Here is a 5641-nt window from a genome sequence, read left to right as displayed (position 1 = left end):
GAGAACGCCTGAAAACGTTTGCAATTCCTTTTTGACAGAGATTCTGACATATTTCAACAATCACACACCACAGCAGACATCATTGTCTATTTTGCCAGACCTATAATAACCGAACTCTCGATGCCGTATAAATTTATAATGGATTGCAGTACATTTATCTGCAACGAATTGGGGACGGGAGTGTTCGGGCAATTTTCCTTGGCGGGAAATCGTGAGGAAGCGTTGCTTTGGCAACCCGCGTTTTTCTGGCGGGAAATCATATTACTGACGAGCAACGGGATAAAGAGCAGGAAAGTCGAAGAAAAGCGAAAGAACATGAGAGAAGAGACGATGAAATTGGAGAAATTTAAGCGACGAAAATCTCGAGAGAAGCCGAGGAAGGAGAAGAAGAGAAAATTTCAATGAAGAACACTTTAAAGCGGAGAGAAATGTAGCGAGAGACAAAACACATATTTACAACGGTTAGCTTTCAGGTAATGTTTTCCTTGCCGAGCTCCCTCTGTAGCTTCACTTTCTAATTAGGAAGATTTTTGCTGTTGTTCTAAACTGAAGAGAGAGGGTGTAAAGATAATCAGTCAAACGGAAAATGTTGTGAAAGAGATTGCTAAGCATGTAATTTCAGTTTTAGTTGTTGATTAAAGTTGTTGGTTATTGTTTGCAAGGCTGGTTTGTTTACTGCTATAAGCTCAGAGGTGTTTGATCACTGTAAACTGTATACACTAGAGTGGTTTTCAATTGAGTGTCGAAAGTAAGTAGCAAATTGTTTTGGTTTATGATTACTTCACTCAGTGATGGGTTCAAAGTTCTCGCGCCACTTTTTCAACCAATCAGAAGTGACACCAAAACCAATCGTGGCTCGCGCGTACATATTTTCCCGCGCTTTCTGTCGGCTACGTGTATTAAATTACTTCGAGTTTTGGTTGGTTTACTGGATTGTCTCCGTCCTTTTTGATTGGCCAAACTAATTACTTTGGTTTTGGTTTTACGACACTCAATTGAATCTCGCTCTAATGACGATTAATTTTGTACTTTATGCAGAAGCATAATTATTTCCACATACACTATATTGCTTTCTGGGGTTAGAAACGGGAGCTCCGCTTTTAGGCTTGGCTAAATCTATATATTATTGTAACAGTACAAATAATGCCATTGTTACGTTTAATGGTAATGTAGTTACTTTCCAGTTGTATACTGCTCTATTTAATTGAAAATCTGAGAGACATATTTTACCCCTCACGCAATGAATGCGATACGTCAAAACACAAATATTATAGACATGCGCAGTATGAATACGACTGATAAGGTCGGCTCAACGAGAATGCTATGGGGACTATGTTGTTTAATCTATTTAAAACGCGAAGTTTCAGCCACCGTTAAAGGCAAGGTTGAAGAATGGTACATGATCGAAATATCTACCGTTTTCAATTTCCATTCTTTCCCCTAAGTTTATACTGTACCTATTTTATTTACTTGAATGCGCACTGTTCGGTGCGTTGCTGCTTGAAGAAAAATTTCGCGACGGTGATGTTCAAGACCAGTCATTCAGTTTGTCAATGGGTCAACATTAGGAGTTCTGCGTTGTGTTCCTGTAAAGTTATTTCATTTTTCTTCACGCGCGCTCGAGGTAGCCAAACTGAGTTGTCAAGAATCGTGTCGTGCTGGAGAGCTGTTCGATCGAATTGAGGGAAGGCAACAGAAGATTGCAGGCAAGGTACGCAATGAGTTTTTCTAATTTTCAAACCTTGGCGACATACATAACACTAATAATACAATACAAGATACTAAACACTTAACTTATAAAAATGTTGTAAGGGTAAACACAATGAAAATCGGAAACCAGTGAACCTTGAGCACACAGTACACAGAATTTAGTAGTTTTATGCACCAAATCGCTCACTTAATTAGCTACATTTTGTACTTTGGCAAAACAATGTGGCAATTTCGATTCATCAACTACTAATGGGAACCTGTACTTCATAGCTTGTCAGGGTATATCATTACTGTTATTGTCACGCTCTTAGACAATTAAACTCAAAGAATGAAAAGGTTAAGGCAATGTAATTTCTCTATCTTTATTTGTTTGAAGTTTTTTTGGAATGTCAGGTCAATCAGCAAGGGCATGTCTGAAACCTCGTTCGTCTCACCTAACTTATATTGTGTATTTTTAAACACAATATTATTGCTGTCTTTTTTTAGGACAGTCAAATTATACAGGAATAAAATGGATCTGATCCATTAACAGATAATAAATCTACCATCCTGCACCTCATCTTAATAAAAAAATTCGTAACATCAAATAAAATATTGTTCACGGTTTTTGGTACCTACTAATATTTACAACTGACATCAACTTCATAATTAAACCCTGGGTAGTTGAAAGCTGTGTCCATTTTTTTGGTTAATATCACTTGAAATAAATGAAAACTCTTGAAAACTCTTTTTGCCTTTACTTTACATGCATTCGGGTAAAAAATATTCCTGTCACTAAAGTTATTCTTTTGGCTTTTACAGTCAAAAGTGATCTATACCAAACTTTTGTTAGGTGCAATTCATTTATCTTACACCAAACATTCTTGGAAAACAGCACCTAACGACAATATCCGTGGTTTATTTAGGGTAATTTATCCTAAAATGTTCACTAACCAATCAAGGGCTCATGCTACCAAGAGCAAACACAGGCTGTGTGTGATTTGCTGTATTTCAAAGAAAAGTGACTTCATTTTAAGCTTTAACACTTAAACTCAAAAAAAAATTTAAAGTCATTCTTTCAATGACATAACATTTTCTGGGTTTTGCTAAAAGCAGGCCCGCGGCCCACTGCCCGCCATGGCCCAGCGGCCTGCGGCCCATGGCCTGCGAAGGCCCGGCGGCCCGGAAGTCCGGTAGCCCAGTCCTGATTTTCCACAGTTTTTTTGTCCAGCGGTAAATCCACGCGCATGCACAGGTCTGCATCGGGTTTGGGCGTGCAAAATGGACGACGGTGAGTTTGAATTCGTTTACCATTTTAATCATTTGAATTCATTGTTTCTGTTTGCTGTTGTAAACAGACGAAAACAACAGAGAATGACAACGTTTTTCACTTAGCAACATGCAACGAAAGAAAGGATCGAAAAGGATTGAAACGATTATTAAACTGGTAAACGAATTCAAACTCACCGTCTTTCATTTGCGCGCCCATACCCGATCCAAATCTGTGCATGCGCTTGGATTTACCGATGGACAACAAAACTGTGTAGGCCTCCGGGCCGCCGGGCCGTGGCGGGCCGTGGACTGCAGGCCGCTGGGCCGCGGGCCTGCTTTTAGCAAAACCCAACATTTTCTTACACATCTTTATATTCAGTTAAGGTTTCTTGTTGTAGCATGAGTCATGACTGTGATTTCTGCCTACTGAAACTGGGACCATGGATTCATTCGTTACAATTACAGAAAATCTATGTCACCTATGACCAATATTTCTGAGACTGAAATGATCATTCAAAGTCCTATTTGTAACTTCTGGCATTTGAATGGTCTGAGTCTTTAAGATTTCTGGAAATCTTTCCAAAAAAAAGTATCAGCTGAAAAAAAAAAAAGCAAAGCACATACATGTAGGAAACAACTGATTGTTTTCAAATACTGTATGCTGTGATGTAATGTAAAAAAATTCATAGCTTTATTTCAGCAATAAACTAGGGAAGTTTCAATGAAAATTCTTTAACCCTGTTAAAAGTTAAAAAATACTGGTCACATGTGAGGAAGATTGACTATAAATTGACTTTAACCTTTCCAAATGTAAGTTACTTCCCCCTTTTTGATGAGCCACCCCTCAGTCAGGTCTTATTCTTCATGAACAGAGACAGATGTTATGGACATATCCATGGGGACATCCAAAGTGGACACAGAATTAACTGATGAGGTTGGGAAGATACGCGGAAGATTTTTGATGCACTTCTGGAATTCCACTGGTAAGTCATGTGTTGAAAGCTCCTCACCATAATCCCACACCGTAAGTGCTGCAAGGTGCATTAGAGGTGGCACCTGTCCAGTGTCTCTATGCCATCCAATTGTTGTAGGCCTGAATGACCTCTGTTCTTCCAGATTTACAGTTCCTTTTGTTGAAGCTTTCCACTGAAGTTCAAGCTTACGACCCTCAGCTTTAAGAGACTGGATTGTCAGTGATGTGTCTTTGTTCAGTTTCTTTTCCTCCCAAGCTTTAGGATAGACATCCTTTCCTCTAAGTGGGGCACTGACTGCACTACCTTTTCTGATGTTGTTGATCTTTTTTCTTGCCTCTTGGAGAAGCTCTGTGGTCAGTAGTTGCCCATAGTCATTCATTCTCTGTTCATGTGTCTGCCTTGCTGTCTCAGTGGTCCTACCATTAGTTTTACCACTGTGAATAGTGTTCTCGACAAATGTTACAGAGGTCTTTTTTGATAGTTCTGACAGGTTGTCATGAAGATAAAGTTGGGATAGATTAAACTGTCTTTCAGCAATGACATTGTTCACAGGGATGCTAAAAATGTGCTTGGCATAAAATTCAAAAAGGTGTGGTGTGGTGTCTTTGTTAATAAGACAGCTTTCAGGTGATGTTGCCATTGCTTTAATCTCAGTTAGAAGTTGAGGTTTCTGCAGCTCCCAAATATTGGCCCATTTAACCAGCCCATTTCTGTCCTTTGACACCAATCTCTGAAGATCCTGTCCATAAACTTTTACATTGTTTTCAGATGCGTTTCCTTGATTGCTTTCAGTGGATACAAATTGTATGTCAAGGACCTTCAAAGCAGATGACCAGAATGGACTTTGGAATCTTTGATCAGCTCCCATTCCAAACAGCTTGGGAAAGGATAACCACTCAGCACCATGTTCTTTAATTACTTTCAGGGCTTCTTGCAACATGGGCCTCTGCACTTCCTGGTAAAAGTGTTTAATAGCGGCTGGATCTTTCAAAGATAATTGCACTTGCTCTTCTGTTAAAGGAAAATACAGTGATGGACACAGTAACATTTGACTGAGTGTTTCATTGTCCTTGAGAACAGTTGCAGGCCATAGTCGTGCCAGATAGCCACTGGAAAAACCAAGTTCCTCGTCACTTGCTTGTGATGAATTAAGAGATGGGATAATGAACTTGTCAAGAAATTCAAATAAGAATTTAATTTGCACTTAGATCATTGGGCAGGAGCTCAGCTTGAGGACATTTTGCCAGACTGATGAGTGGTTATCTGACTTTGGCATCCTTTCTAGTATACGCTCTGCAAGCTGAAGACAGGCTTTTCCATACTTGAAATACCATTGCAGCATATCATGGTAATATGTCCACCTTGTGTCAATAAAGGACTGTGGAAGGGGTAGCTCTTTACTTAAAATTCCCAGTGAAACATACATTGCCTTGTACTAACTTGGGCGTTCATGGTGGAGCCAGGATATCTTGTATAATAATTGCAATATGTGGTTGTTGTTCATATCACCCTTTGCCCCAAACCCAGCTTGGCACATTCTTCGCAACATTATATTAAGTATGTGTGGGTAACAGCCCACAAAAAACATTTCCCTGCCAAATAGTTTGGAGTTGTTTGCAATCAATCCATTTGATTTACCCTTTTGGGTAGAGGCATTGTCCCCAACTAACCCTGAGACATTTGATATACCAAATGTGTCATGAACA

The 5641-nt window shown here is 39.4% G+C and overlaps 1 long non-coding RNA gene across 1 annotated transcript; it reads left to right on the top strand.

Moving 5' to 3' along the window:
- The first annotated feature begins 1532 nt into the window (after positions 1-1532).
- Positions 1533-4964, top strand: LOC137978169 (uncharacterized). Its single transcript, XR_011118150.1, has 2 exons — positions 1533-1711; positions 4861-4964. It is a non-coding gene; the product is annotated as an uncharacterized lncRNA (long non-coding RNA).
- Positions 4965-5641: the final 677 nt, after the last annotated feature.

Source organism: Montipora foliosa, chromosome 1, assembly GCF_036669935.1.
Source record: "Montipora foliosa isolate CH-2021 chromosome 1, ASM3666993v2, whole genome shotgun sequence".
NCBI lineage: Eukaryota > Metazoa > Cnidaria > Anthozoa > Scleractinia > Acroporidae > Montipora > Montipora foliosa.
This window is presented reverse-complemented; position numbering and strand designations above follow the sequence as displayed.